Source organism: Haliotis asinina, chromosome 12 (genome assembly GCF_037392515.1).
Source record: "Haliotis asinina isolate JCU_RB_2024 chromosome 12, JCU_Hal_asi_v2, whole genome shotgun sequence".
In the NCBI taxonomy this organism is placed as follows: Eukaryota; Metazoa; Mollusca; class Gastropoda; order Lepetellida; family Haliotidae; genus Haliotis; species Haliotis asinina.
The window spans coordinates 7,366,137-7,383,348 of record NC_090291.1 but is presented as its reverse complement, the minus strand read 5'-3'; positions in this window follow the sequence as shown (position 1 = coordinate 7,383,348).

Here is a 17,212-nt window from a genome sequence, read left to right as displayed (position 1 = left end):
GGCACCGCTTGGGTGGTGATATGTCCTCAAATAAAATCATATAAAAAATATGTTCATCATGGTATCGAATGAATTCTCGTCATAATCAACGGCCAGAGATTTGGTATCGAATGAATTCTCGTCATAATCAACGGCCAGAGATTTGGTATCGAATGAATTCTCGTCATAATCAACGGCCAGAGATTTGGTATCGAATGAATTCTCGTCATAATCAACGGCCAGAGATTTGGATTTGGACACCCCCGTTTTTATCTTTCATAACATTTTCTCCAAATAGTCGAGCTGGTACTGTATACAATATACTGGGAGATGACACATGTGTGACCATGCAGTATTTAGTTTAAACCCTTTGCATCATGTATTAACAGCGAAAACAATACAATCAGCTATGTCCTAATGATTACGTCATCTGGAAGGTGGTGGGCAGTGTCTCCAAAATACGTTCTTTCAGTAAACTTGAAGGGGGAATCACTGTAACGCGCGATTGTTTTTTCATACTTTAATATCTAAATTTGATTCTAGCGGACTTTAACCTATCTCAAACACGCAAAATGTTTCTTGCATGTATCGGGATCGTGAGGCTGAAACATAGCGAACCAATTTACTTCAGGTTGACAGATATAACATGGAAAAACAGAACATAATAACAGCTGCACTGATATCATTATTCTGGTGAGGCTTAGAACGGTTTGAAAGCCCCTCGTATGTGAAGCAGAATTCAAGGCCATGAACTGACAAAGCACAAAATGCAGTGAATACAGTAAAACCTGTATAGTCGGAGGTCACGATTCTATGCAATTTGGCATTGCTGGTGCATTACAGACATAATAATAGACTGCATGATTAATGTCGCCAAACCAAACATGATGTATGACGCGCCGTCACGCCTCATCAGCACGCCATCTGTGCTGTTGGCTGGTACACACGCACCCTCACAGCCACGTCATGTCACTCATGGTGGTATTCAGTCACCAGTATATACACATGTATTGTACCGGGTTTCAGTGCTATATTTAAACTAGGCGACAGCGGGTTGTAAATACTTAAGGGCCCAGTGGACGAGAAAATCAAGCACATTTTGACAGCTGTTTTGGAGAGCATATGTGCATATATTCCACTGTTAAAAACATTTACTTTGTGGGGTCACTTCATCTGAGGGGTTTACACTTTCTAAACCAAAGACTAACTCTAGCGAAAACATTGCTTCCACCAACAATTATGATAATCATATCATGTTTACACTAGATTCCGTCCGTCCGCCCGTCCCTCCCTCCCTCACTCACTCATATGAACAGATAGTGCTCGGACTGTATGAGTAAAGCTAAAGGTATTTCATGAAAGAGGCCAAATATTGCAATACTGCGACGGTTAATAAATTGCCTTGATAAAAGGTACGAGTCCCCTTTGAACCAGCTACATATACCACATACAAGTCTAAAACATTCAATAATATACCGAGCAAACAATGAGCACATTACAACGAATCACAATACACATTTCTAGTACAATGCAGTTGACTCACAAATCTAAAGTACTAAGTCACAAACACCTAATATTAACTCACCAGAGTCTTAGCTTTTACCGTGACAGCGGAAATACTAAATGGAGCTTGTTTACAATAAATGGGATCGGGCATGAAGAGTCACTCTTAAGTGAAAGTCAGGTGATGCTGACAGGCAGACATACGACGAGGCAGACAGATGTATCTAGCGAAAGTCCGCGTGTGCCCGTCAACACAACAACCAGCCTTTATATACTAGTATACTGCCACAGATTCCTGAACATCCCAGCAAAGCATGGCTGTATCAGTATTCTCTCAGAATCTTCTCCATCTGCCGATCATGATACATGCATAAAAGATTGGCTGAAGGGAGGCAACTCCGAAGCGCTATATACAATAAACATTATATGATGCGAGATGTGAACAGACTGACTGTATCAGTTTTCTCTCAGAATCATGTTCTCGATTGGCCTTGTCTTACTGTGAATAATTTGACGTGACAAAGGGTATGAGAAATCCCCCCAGAACCAGCAAAATATAACACTGAGATTGCTTCATATTGAGCAAACAAAGGGAAGAATACAGAGATTCACAAGAGAGGTTTCATGTACAATGCAACTAAGTCGAATCTAAAGTAATGGGTCAAAAATATAACTGGGGGGGGGTAACTCTAAAGTGCTATCTTAAAGGCTTGCCGCTAAAGTACTAATAGCACTGAACATCTATTACACAAAATGTGACCCATAATAACTATCACTCAAAACTTTAACCATAAATAATAATTATTACTTAATCAATAATACAAGCTACAGAAAATACACTCTCGTAACAACCACCAGTCAAAACAGATACGAATACAAAAGACTGTCCTAAGGGAGGCAACTCTGAAGCGCTGTATACATTGAACATATATGATGCGAAATGTGAATCATGCTAACAATCACCTATTCAATGATTATACAAATTAGAAAAAAACCAACACACTCTCGTAAAAAAACCCAACACACTCTCGTAACTATATCAAAAATCAGAATCGCATAAACATGTCTGAGATTTTTCATAGAACCACACATTGTTACAACAGGTGACCCGGCATTGGTCATACTGCAGTGGTGGATCCGGTATTTTTTTTCAAAGGTCATGTTCTGATTCTCAATCAACCCAACCCAATCCTCCATACTTGAAGTGCTTCCAGGCAGCAAAAACCTCCTCCTGCGTCCTGCTGGCTGTTCTTCTTGTGTACACATTCAATTTCCCATCATGCAAAAGTCTTGCTTGGAGATTCACCTGCCTCGCCTCCATATGTAGATCAGGGATGTGTTTGTACAGGCCAAGAGTCCGCTCCCCATTCCAACTGTTCATCGGTCTGTTCCAGCCTGAATACAGAATTATATGTAAATGGTTATTAGATAACCATGCCATGCCATGCTATCAAGTTACCTTCAACATGGTTGTTGGTTCTTATTGTCTGGTTGAAGACAGACCAGCTGCTGATAGGGAATGTGCTGCTGGCCATCCACTGTCTGCTAAAGTACTCGCACAGAGACTTGAGACCATGTGTGGTAGCTTTTTGCACCATGGTCAGGAAGACTGGTCTGACATGACTGGGTGGAAGGTACGCAAGGGCCATGATTTTCTTAATGAATTTATGCACTCCCTGATTGGTCCTGTATGATTTCTGCAATTAAATAGGCATATTATAAGAATTCAAGTGCGACTACTTTTGTAACAGTTTCATTATCATAATCTATTCTGTATAAAATTGTTGAGATTTACAACAATTTTACCATTGCAAATACAATCACATATTGGTATTACATGTACCTGAAGTCCCAACTCTTGGCATTTCCTCCAGATGGCTTGAGTGAAGTGGAAAACACATCCACGTAGCCTGACACCTGGGAGAACGACACCTAGAGCAAACTACGTGGCAGACTCAAAATCCATGGAGATGACCTTCACTTGAGGAGGGTTGGGCAGGCACTCTAGCAGCTGGCGAAACACCATGATGTAGTCCAGCTTCCTTCTACGCGACATCACAGCAAAAGAGAGAGGCACCATCTTCATTTCATTTGCTTTCAGAAAATTAATCGATAAAATGGATCCTTGACAATCTTGATTGTACCATTTATAAACCAATGCTGGCATGTGTTTGGCGAGTTGCCTCTCTTTAGGCGCTCTTCCTTAACTTTGATGTCACCGCATAGGAAATTCTCAGGCAGGAAATCATCTACAAGCTGAAGGAAAAATACCGGATGAAAACCTGTTCTCTATACACTTAATATGTCCATCTTATTTTATTACTATTAATCTTCTTATTTTTAAGTACTTTATGCATATAATACCTCAAAATCCAAGTTCCTTAGGTCTTAAGGCCGAATCTTTTCCCTAAAGCGGTTGGCAGTGTTTGGATCCATGACGCCTCCGATCCAAGAAGTGGGTTGTCACCCAAAAGCTCATCTGTAATTCTCTCAGCAATAGTCCTGTAGGTTAGACACAGCTGTCTCCTTCACCTGGAATTCAGATTAGAATCAAGATTAGCTGAAGCAATACTCATCTGTCCCTGTTAATCATCTTATTACATAAGCATTCATTTAATCCCATTTTCAGTTAATTAAGTAGTAGTTGGTTAGTCACTTCAATGCCAGTGTATTTAAGGTTCTCACATACTAATTATAATTTTAACAAAACATCTTAACGAGTTAACGACATACCTTCATTCTCGCTTGGGCCTGCTGAAGACTTACCCAGCTTCAAATTGCACTAGTAATTGTATTTTATGAAGAACGTGTTGATGTCAAAATAAAAATGCAAAGGGCCCAACGGTCCATACCGGAAGTAACTTTCGCTTACGATGAAGCAACCATACTAGTTCATTATCATTGAGAGGCCCGGGAACCAGGATGCATACTGAGCCTGGCAGCTGAGATCGTATTTGTCAACAAGCGTGGATATCTCATCTTTGATGCGAAATAGGTGAGTGACAACATATTTCATACTTGCGATATGATATATCTTGAACTGCCATTTATTACCGACGATCAATCCTATTTTAACACAAATTTGGTGTAAATAAATAGCGTGCATACTGACTGAGTTGACGTACTTTTTTTTTATGAAATTGACATGGTTAACAAAAACGAAATACTACTAACAGTGAGTGACTTAAAATGTGATTGAGTTACTGTTAGTAACATTCGAAGCTGAGCATGACGCCATTTCATGTTGCACTTTCCACTTTCAGTTGCATGAGCTGACCAAACGAAGTGAAGAAAGAGAAAAAGCCAGGCTACTTATGCTTGATGGCTAGTGTTATATCAGATTTGCATGATTAACGTGCAACTTGGCTTGTATGATGTCGTTAGGATTTCTTTGAGGCATTTTACCTGCCCTGCATTGGCAGTTTGTGATAGAATTGAAAGAACAAGACTAGGTACCACTGTTTCAAGAAATAACAATATTTCCTGGTATGTTGCACATTAAACTTTGCAAAAATGGATATATACTGCTTGACAAGTATTAGATGAGCCACGACCTGACAAAAGACCCCAATTTGCATATATGGGAACGCCCTCCAGAACATTCCATTTGAAACAAGAGGGAAACAGGTTGTCGTCTAAATATTAAAATGTTGAATTTCCTAGTACGAATCGTGTCTTGCTTAACGAAATCTCTCTACGAGACACGTGATAAACAGTAGGGGTATTGATTTCACGCCACCGTCAGCGTGTATTGCACGTGCTTAGTCCCCGACCTACCTCATGTACCTGTAGCAGTCGAGTGTATTCGTCTACATTCCTTGCCCAGCCTACTTGTCACAAACGCGCTTACTGCGCAGGCTCATCCAATGCGTGTCAAGCAGTAGGCCCCCAAGATCATTGCTATTGAAACTGTATTTGCTGGAAAGTATTTGCTTAAGTATTTATGATCACATCCAAAATAGACCTCAACCCTGATCTCTAAATATCAGATACGGTGCCAATCCATCATGTATGAGATATTGTAAATGATATAAAAGGGCTTAGCTGATATTTGTTTATGTTACTGGGGCCAAGTTTAGTTTTCAACCCAGTGATATATATTTTACGGATTATGTTGTAGGAGAAGAACTTTATTTATTCAGTTTGGAATGGTACTATGCTGTCTGTAGAAAGTTTAAGCAAGAAGTCCTTATATCTTACTTGGGCGTTTCTTATTTTGACACACTTTTGTTAACATGAAACTTGCCTTGTATACAGATATTGTCTTTTCTAGTCATCACTACATTACTATTTTTCCTATGTTTATGATGGTGTTGAAACAGCTCCGTCAGTTAAAGATTTCGCAGTTGTATGTGTTAGGTATATTACGTTAGTTGCACAAAAGACAGACCTGGAGCCAATAAACAAGTACAATGCATACCAATAGTTTCCAGAAGTATAGAAGTATTTTTTAAAAAAATTACCCAAGTAAATACATGGCTGGAAAGAAATGAGGTAACCTTTTGACGGAACAGATTTTAAAATGCTAATACTTTTTTGTGTGTCGAAAACAAAGTGAATTTGATAAATTATCCCTTGCACTAAAATTTCATGCTAAATTTATAGGTAGAACACTAGATATTCCTCTGAATACATTTACATGTTTCTATCACATGACCTTCAAATTTTAAGGTCGAACGTATATTTTTATATAAACTGTAAAATATTCTTTTTTATATTTTACTGTCACTCTTTTGGAATGGAAAGTACCATGGCAATGACTAAGTATGCTTAATTTGATGTTTAACTCACTATCAGACATTAATCATGAAAACTCATAAAAAATGTAAAAAAGCAAAACAGTTTAAAAATTATTGATATGGTGCTACTCTAACGGGGCCAGATTTCCATATTGTATGTTGTAAATGTATGACTGCCATCACCAAAATGGATAGACTCGATACCATTATAGAACTAGTATACTAAAACATATATTTTGAAGAACAGAAGTATTTTTAAAGTGTTCCTAACCAAAACAAATGGCTGAAAAAAAGTTCATTCTTTGTTCTCATGGTGGGTGTCTTGCAAATCTAAGAAATTTTTGATATTTTTTTAAATAAGAAAATCAAAGTGTTTTGTTGTTATTGAAACTTCATTGTAGTAACACACCAAATTTGGTTGAAAAATTCCCATAAATGAAAAATGACTGATCATACCTACTTACAATCCAGTCAATGTTTGGTCGTAAACTGTATCACATTTCACATTGAAATTACAATAATACTTTAAAACTGTAGAAATATTTTTAGAAATATTCACCAAGGCTGCTGCTACATCGGAGAAAGACCCAACGCAGGTTGGAATAGAGGAAGAACCAAAAGCAGTAGCGAATCTGAGGGTAATAAATAGACATGAAATTATTCAGATCTCCGCGTTAAATATCACATCAAATTAAACAATGATAATTTCTCTCCTGGAAAATACTGTTATAGCAATAATTAAAATTTGGGGCTAAAATCATAAATTAAGCCATCAGTACATGCGCAAAAAACGTTATTGTTTTTCCTACCGATAGGCCTATCATTCACGAGGACCAAATTTGTGGACGCTTTGCCACAGTAGCGGAAAGTGACCTGGATTCTACATTCCTAAACGGTAACCCTACGAACAAGCTGGGGTGTTAAAATTTTCAAACGCGAGAAAAAATAGATTGTGATACGTGAGGATATTATATCCATACAAACTGAGGACAGTACTGTTTTTTCTTTCATTCTTCAAAATGAACAGCACACAAAAGGATCTGCATACGACAAGCCGTCTTTTATCAAAGGAAATAAAGTAAAAGTAATGGAAAAATAACAATACAACGCTACTGATAATACAAAGGTCAGTTTGTCCTACCTTTATGTTTTTCCTTTACAGAATAGGTCTCACAACACAGTAATCAGAGGACTTCGAATCACTTCCAACTTGCATCATCGTATCTTCGCCAAGGACAACCGGTAGGGGGACTAATACCAAGTCGGCATACGTGGGAATTCGATCTTCCATCCACAGACATCTGAGGGCCCCGCCATTTGAAAGAAATATATATATATATATATATATATATATATATATATATATATATATATCACGAAGCAAATTCAAATGTAGATCTCTCGAAACTGATAAATTATCTCAGAGTAGACACTCCCACTAACTTGCAGAAAGGTTTGGTTCGATAACACTCTGGGATTGGGTCGTCGGGGTAATGAAAATCAAAGGAATCACTAAATAAATTCTTTTGAAGTTCAAAGGGATGGTAAAGGTACAGAGTACTTTACTATTACTCATTCTATGGCAACCAAGAATCACCAAGGCGATTTACACGATATCCAGCGCACGCCAAATCCCGCAATTATGCTACCAACACTGATTTGTGACCTGTGGCGGCATTCAGAAAATATGTATCAAAACTAAATCTAGGAAATGAATGTTTCTTGCAATATCCTCGAAAATCCGTGACAGAGTTCGACTCGTGTTGGTATACCCTAAAGCCAGCAGGCCACAATATCTTGTCACAAACGATGAAGACATTTTCCCAAGAAGCAGTGTTAAGCAAGGCTTACACCAACCACTGCGTACGTGCCACCACAGTCACTCTTCTATCACACGCGGGTGTTGAGGCCCGCGAAATCATGAAACTGACAGGGCACAAAAATCAGCAATCTTTGAACAGTTACAGCACTGGTTCCTCAGTTGATCAGAAACGGCATCATTCCTCAGTCACACAGCACTCCCAGTCATCAATTTTAAACTTCAACAAAATGCAAATATCCAGCGCCGCCACTTCCCCTGCCTTCCGTTTCACTAACTGAACTGCCACTGTCCATAACTATTACCGCGAAAACATGTAGGTCAAAGTGAACGAGTCCAAAAGTTTTGGTACAGGTAAAATTTAATTGTTACCGACGAGAATTTTTGTCCAAATGACTTCTAATTTTTCTCAAAACTAGATGTTTTCAAAGAGTATTAAAGTCAAAAGTGTTGTTATAAAGATTTGTTTGTGTGACTATGGTGGAACATTCTGAAAGCGTGCAGTGACCCCTGTCACCCCTTAGCAGATAAGTCCAACTTTGAAACCGCTGTACGCAGCGTAAATGCCGCCTATTACGCCAAGTAAAAGAATCCGTTTTGTAACGGGTCATGGTAGAATGGAGATAAACATAGTGTGTTCGAAAATCAGAGACATGTTTTACCGAATTGATGGCGAGTAAATTTCAATTGACGAGTACTGGCGTTCGGTTCCAAATACACGTTCGGTTCCAACTGAAATTTACTCGCCATCAATTCGGTAAAACATGTCTCTGATTTTCGAACACACTTTGTTTATTTCCTATCTATAAACTGCATGATTTTCCTACCATGGGATGTACAAAATCAATGTTTAATGTTTAGCGCGTTCAAAATTAATCGAAGAGGAAGTGACACTCAGCGCCACCGTTGAACCTCAGTTATCCATTTAGACTTTAGCAGTAGTATAGTGTGGTTCTTTTGCCGGAAAATACCCTATGTTAAACCAGTAGGCAACTCCGCCGGCTCAAACTGCTACCACCGCTTATCTCTCTAAGGGTATATTATATTCTTTATTTATCCTCCAAGTTGGGAGAGTACAAAAAAGGGTAAAAATTGCAAAAATTAAAAAATTATAACACTGTCAGATCGTAATGTAATGTCAATCTGGAGGTTGGCGGCACAACTTAGTGCTGTGTAACTTCTTTGCACAAAAGGTGAATGTACCTTATAGTCACACTGGTGAATGTTCTCTGATCTTCCGCGTTCAGTCCAAACTGTGGTCTACATGACAGAAAGCACAACACAATCTCAATGTCTGACAAGTTGTGGAACCATACACTGATGTCCACAAGGCCAATATTAATCAGTTCACACCACAACTGATCTCTTAGAGGGAGTAAGTGATCACACTGCACGACAGCATGAACACACGGATCACTATATGTCCGTCCACACTTCTCACACAGATACACAGCATCTTTAATGTCTCTGATGCTGGAACATACTTGCACCAGGAACTTGGACGAGGTTCGGTACAGGTGGTCTTCCCGAGACAATGTCCATGCTGGATGGACACACAAATCTCTGTGTATCTGTGAGAACCACTGGAGATCTGGATCAACTGTTATCCTATCAGTCAAGGAGGAGGAGTGGAACTCCAAACAGCAGCTTACACAATTCGCTTCCACGATGGAAAGATGCCAATTGACAAGTAGATTTCTAGCACATTTATCAAATTATACTTCTGGAGGAGTCTCAACAGATCGGGAATGAAACCTCTCGGTTGTGCACACGCACCGTGAACGAAACACAGAAGCCTTGTCAGAAACACCTGGTGCGGAAGGTAGGATCCGTTGATGTTTATGAGGTTTCCTGCAAATAAGAGTTTCTTTTTATCCATCTCTGCTTCCAATGGTAGTAGACCCAGGAGACCAAAAGGTAAACATATACGACGCGCGGTCGATATGAATGACCGTACCTGAAGAATAATTATCTCACCCACGGAAAAAATATACCACATTCACTAACTACCAAGACATCCAATCTCTTTCATGTGAGAGTACTAATCTATCCTTCATTAACAACAACTTGTCTTTGTAAAACTGATATAGAAGAAATAAACACACACAAAGTACATTAAATATGAGACCGCTTTTTTTGAGCGATGACGTCAACGCATTATTAAGTTTGATGATGATCAGCCAAGTCAGAACTGTCTGCGATGGAATGAAATACATCCTTATTACAATAGATTGTTTCTCAAGATGTGTCTGGGTTAGCACAGTGAAAGATAAATCAGCTAAAACCATTCCAAATGCCACCGATAAGCCGCTTGCTTCTATAGCAAAACCACCATTGTTTGTTTCAGAACAAACAAATGCAAAAGGTATTTAAGAAATTTCATTTAAAACATTTCGTGACGTCAAGGCTAACTATGCGGAAAGATTTATTCGCACACTACGGACATTAATATTCAGATATTTTACATTCAAAAGTACTTATAGATATGTTGATGTGTTACCCGACCCGACTATCGTCCGCATAATGGATTGAAAGGTGCGAGTCCCGCGGATATCACTCCAAACAACGAAGCCGAGATGTGGTTGCAAACCTATTCACCAGACATCGAAAGAACTAACACCAACGTCATTAAATACGACGACCAATACAAGCCTACGATAAGAACAACAATGAAGAAACACAAATATAAAAGAAGGTATAAGTTTAAAGTTGGTGATTTTGTTCGAGTTGAGAAGGAATATGAACAGAAATGGTCTGAGGAAATTTTTCGAATAAGGAAACGAAGCATTAGAGATGAACTTCCTCTCCACTGGTTAGAAGATTTACAATCGGATCCAGTAGAAGGAACATCCTACCAGAAGGAACCACAGAAGTATCGCAAAAATCCAAATGAGGTTCAGTGGCGCATAGAAAAGATTCTGAAGAAGAGAACCAAACGTGGACAAAACAAGAACATTAAACAAGTGTATGTGAAATGGCTCGGGTTTCCCAAGAAATTCAACTCTCAGATTGAAGAGAATCAACACACCGATCAAACAGTCGACTGATCATGGAATGGATTTTTCTTAGCAGTGATGATAATATGGACTATTTTCCTGGAAATAAACCTTACCAGCTTTCAGAATACCTCAAACAACCATTGCGCCTTCGTTCCAAACCCATCCATATGGCGCAAGTACTACGCCAAACTCGCTCGAGATAAAGAATTCACCTTCACGAATAATGAACCTTATGACAGTAGTAAGATGAGTGTATCCACCTTCCGGAATACGCCCACAATGATATCTCTGTCATCTCGTGACACCACGTCGAGCACGGGATCTGATTTGGGTTTGCAGGATATAAAATTGGTAACTCCCAGCGAACAAGCGGTAGATCAAACAAAAGCAGAAACAGTTACGTGTATAGTGTATGCAGAGTTCGACGACGGATTTCAGATTGACAAATCCAGAAATATTATTTTATAATGGAGAAAGGGGAAACAAGAATGCATGGAACGTATTATTGAATGCGACCCCGTGTTACGCGCTCGCGTACTCGGAATTTACGCTAAAATGAATTGTCCAAAGGACTAGTCACCAAAATGCGCAATAGAGCACCCTACGCCATCATCGTTAATACAGACGATAGGTCATCACCTGGTCAACACTGGTTTGCTATCTATTTTTCAAACAATAACTTTGAGTTATTCGACCGTTTGAGCGAGATGTCGATCACTCGACAGCTCGAAGAAGTGGGCAGATTTATCGCAGCTATTGCGAGCAAGAAGAATGTAATTGGATCAAATCCAAGACATCTTCGAGGACTAGACAGCTGTACGTGTGGATATAACGTGATATATTACTTACTCTTTCGTTTGAGAGGATTCCCTATGGTTGATATCATCAGTTCATTTTCCATGACGAATTACAAACAGAATGATTGTTACGTGTGGCGATATATACATAGGAGATACCCGATATGTCTCAGCAGCTAGCTACGAAGGATCGAAGTATGGACGACTCGCAAGTGAATACGTTGAAGGCAACAACGACAAAAGGCAGGAAGAAGAAGATGCGGTATTTCAAATTCTAGCTCCATCTACCATATTCATAAGCGGTTCGACACAATCCGGAAAAAACATGGTTCACCGAGAGATTAATCGATCACGCTAACGTCAATGTTACAAACATCATGGTGCGTTACTCTTTGTGGCAGGATCTTTCCGGGAGAAGTTTTAACCATATATTCAGCAGAATGAGAAACCAGGACAAACTCCATCGACCTTCATTACAAGACAATGGAACGTTCTTAGAGTTTATCAGAGATACAACCTCAGACGGTACTGCAGACCATGACCAATCAGCAAACAGATACCCTAGCTGAGATATGTTTGAACATTTTATAAAGTAACATCCCCATATCTCGCAGTCAAAAACTGCAACTGGAGACGAACAAGTCTTTTCTACGTCGAATAGCAGACAAAAACGTATGTAGAACGTCCACGAAGAAACTGTTATTACAGATCAGACATTTACTCCCGCTAATTATCGGATTATTAGATTATCACAAAGAAGAGGAAGGGGAAGACGCTTACGAACAGGATGAACAACCCCCAGCGCTTCTCATCCCCGATTCGAGCTCGAGAACTTGTGCTAATACCTCGCTCGAAATACGAAAGACTGATTCGAGAGAATGATAAAGTCAACAGTAACAACAGTGAAGGTGTGTGTCTTACTACAGAAAAGGGTAAATTTGAAGGACACAATGAAAATAACACGGAACAACCAACCAACTGTTCAACAGTGGATAGAATACCCAACCCGAGGAACAGATCGACCGATGAGACGAACGAGTAGAATATCATCTCAACTGCACCTGCTAATATTTGTAAGAAAAAAAAATAACAGAAAAGTAACAATCGGATCAAGAACGTAAATCATTGACTTTCATATCTAAAAATAATAATTTCCCATGGATTCGATATTGAAAATGTATATGCAGATGGCATGTGTATGATGTTCACACCAACACAGTGTGTCGGCATTTGAAGATGCGTCGCCGCTCAAGGAAGAAGTGAAAATCGATTGGTTTTATCCATAGACGCATTAAACGGGTAAAGTTGACACTAAGCTGTGTTTATGATATTAATCTGAATCGTTTATTGTGCAAATGTAACTTGAGGTAAAGTTAACACTAATCTGTGTTTGTGATATTAATCTGAGTCGTTAAGTGTGCAAATGTAGCTTGAATAAATTACTTGACAGCTTTCCTGACGCAGCTCTAAATATTCACAATGTCAGTTTGTATCTTCGAAGAAATACTTATGTTATTATTATCTCTCCCCAGTCCATGTTATTACTCGCGATATTACTAGCATGTATATTCCTAAAATGTCGTGTAGTAAAAAACAGACTTAGTCGGATGCTTGGAAGTATATTGTAATAGTCTTCGTAAGACTGGTTCTGTTGTTTGTAGAATGCATAAACATAATTAAGCAGCTTGATGTGTTGTCATTTAAAGTTGTATAATTATATATAAATATGTATCAAGCTCTGTACTGTTGTAATATGTCGTATTAATCTCCCGGTAGATGTCTATGAGAGAAAAGATATGTATGCATAGTCTGTAAGAAGAAGAAGAAAATAAGGAGAGTCCGTGGTTGTTGTATTTATTTTTATTTACTCATATAATACACTTTCACCATATGCGATATCTGTTGCAACAACAAACCATCAAAGTTATATCATAGTACACATGCCGCTATGTGGTCTGTGTTATTAGCGTGACACGGGTTTTAACACCATACACAAGGGTCGTGTAGACACCCCATTCGACAAAACTCGGCGCTTGATGTAGAAGTATGAGAGACCCCATCGTCTCTGATGATAGGTATACACAGTATTGTTTCTGGGTCTGCAACCGGTGTTGACTGCCGATCGAGTTTTGTGATCTCTTAAGGCCAGTCGATAGTTCCATAGCGGATCACTGATATTTTTCTTACTGAGATCTTTGGAACTTACTTTCAACTTTGTTCAGACGAAGGACGTACGTTTTCGAACTGAGTGAGACCATTTCACGACCCTCGGCTTCCACCTTAAACAATCCAGGCGTGCGTTTATCGTGCTGCGCATATTGGAAACAGCACTCTCGGGGAAGAAAATGTGGTTTGTTGTCCGCTTCAATATTATCCCTATCACAATACCCATGTAGCATCTGTTCAAACTCTTCCATCCTATCGGGTCTGATTACTTCTTGCAAACGTTTTCCCGTGATTGCAAAATACAGAGAATCTGTGTCAGTCTGCAAAAACGATCTAAGAAGTCATAATAAAATTCCAACATTTGCAATTTGGCATATTGCAAAACGTAATACCCCAGTACAATAGGAATATCCATAGAAATCGTCCTTTTGCTGGGTATCACTTCACAATCTTCATCGTCTAGTTCGTTTATAGACATGGAATTGCTAGCGTTTATGGCGCACAAGGCTTTATCTTCTCCGTGCACATAATAATATTTTGTGTGACGAGATTTGTCCAGTAAGATCGAACTATTGGCGCTGTTCCCAATCAATTTAAACACTTCACCCATGATTGCGAAATCAGGATCTGCATCACCCAAACGCCTACATTTGGTGACCTTCTCCGTGAAGTCTTTGAAACATCTGTGTTTTCGTTATTCCACGGCTTGATGGACTTGGATACTACCAGTCCGTGTTCCAAATACCATTTCAGTAATGGAGTAGCTAATAATAACTCTTCAGCTTTCATTGATGAGCAGTGTTCGATCGTGTTGGTTGATTTTTTTCACGACGAGCATATTCGTGCATGTGGTTACCTATCTTACAGAACGGTACCTTACATGTGGCGAATATGGGAGGCATTCGCGGCAAAATGTTCATAAAGTTCATTTGGTACATGAATGTCTACTTCCACCATTCCGAAAAAAGTACCATCAATGACGGATTCGAGAATTGTATTTCCATTCACACTCTCATTAGAATGGAACGGGTACTGTCTGCATGATAGGAACTCTTGTAGTTGCGCCTCACTTTGACACATGACATTGAAATCACACTCCCACATGTAACCTAAGTCGTATCCCAGATTTCTAATGTAATTCATTCTTTCTAGAGTCCTGGGGCCCGTTTCACAAAACTCTCGTAAGCCTAAGATCTCGTAACTTTCCTCGTAGCATTCCTGCTTTCTATGTTTCAGTATAGGAGGTGCCATTGCTACGAGAAAAGTTACGAGACCTTAGGCTTACGAGAGTTTTGTGAAACGGGCCCCTGGAATATCGCTCTTTCGACTCATTCGTTTGTTTCCTTAAACAATGATGTCCGTGAAAATAACAACCCAGAAATTCGAAACAGGTTCTGGACTGCGGATCAAACCCATCAACCATAAAAGGACCTATTCGTTTTTCGTGATCTGAATTAATTTTATGAAGCAAAGTAATTCATCTTTTTTGAGATTCCCAGTCCAACCAGTCATAACTTCGAGTGTAGCGTTCGAACTTTTTTGGATGAAATCTATCGAAATTTTGGTTGTCTGGTAACCAACGTATAAAGTAACCTGTAGGCATGTCCAATGACAAACAATATAAATACAATCCATTGCAATCCAATCCTACACAACTTTGACAAATCCTACCCGGTTCACCTCGTATACACGTTTGTCCTTCGCAGTGATAACGAGAAAATATAATGGATGGACCCCGCATATACCTCGTTTCACAAAGATCACTGTCACTTTCTCCGAATAGGGAAAAGTTCACACCTCGGCGTAAGGCGGTTTCAAAAATCAGTTTTCTGGCAATTCCTGGTTTCTTTGAATATATCTATACCAGTTTCCGTCCAATAAAACTGTTTCAATCGATGGATAGCCTCAACCCGGGTTGGACGTCTAGTTGCGACTTGATCATCTGTTTCACCAACAATACCACCGGCGGTGTTACAACACGCTGTTCTGTGACGATAGAATGCCTTATATACTCCGTCAATTGTTTTCCCACAGAGGTCGCATAAATAAATACTTCGACGATGTTTATTGGTGGAAACATGCGTATCAGTAGTCATCCTTCCTCGGCGTCGATGATTGTCCTGATTATGTTGATTATATTTTATACATTGGTTTATGTGATAAATAAACTTTCTCCGGGTACCAAATTTCGAGTTACAGTTTATACATTGAAAGTAACGTCTTTCTGCGCAAGAGCATAGCGCAAAATGTCGCTGGAAAGCATAATGTCCCTCCACCAACTGTTTGCATATACTGCATTGATATTGTTTCCTCGACGATTTCTGTCTATTTTTTCTTTCCATTCTTGTTTAGCTGTAGGTGAGATATTGTCTTAGTGTAGTCTTGCACCGGGAAACATATTCCGTTCCTTCTCTCGTATCGCATGCCGTGTTTCCCACCGAAGGAACGAACATCTAGATACCAAAAATTTGGAGAGCTTCACAAGGTCTTTTGGAGAGAAAGATGGGTGAAGTTTTCTTCACCTCGTATCTCGTCTTAAATGTCTTCTTCAAACGACTGTACTCTTCCTTCATTGTCCGACTTTAGCTCCAAGCTAAAAATAATACATAAATATTACCAGGATATTTGTGAGTATTAATGGAGAATATTTATATTTAGTTGTATCAACAAACGATATATTGGCCATTAAAAGGGAATAGAAGGTAATGAATACAGTTATACCCTATTCATGATATATACAATACATTGCTGTTTATTAAAAAACAAATAAAAAATGTTGTAAGCGTATAATCGGTAATCAAAGGTGCAATATTTTGTACTTCAGTTTATTTCCCGGAAATGAAACAGTCAAGCATAGCCAGGATACCGAACCCAGACAGAGCGTACGGTTTGGTTTTTTGTTTATGGCGTATGAGTCTGATACGCGTTGAGTTCAAATTACGCTGAAGATGTGTAATTGCTTATTGTCATTAGCAGACGGGCGGGCAGACATATAGGTGTCAGACGTATAGGTAGTGCAGACACCTCACCTTTGTTAAAGACTGGCGCGGACTTTCCCTTCTTAACTGACATCGCGGGTAACGGTGAGTGAGTGAGTGAGTTTAGTTTTACGCCGCACTCAGCAATATTCCAGCTATATGGCGGCGGTCTGTAAATAATCGAGTCTGGACCAGACAATCCAGTGATCAACAACAATGAGCATCGATCTGC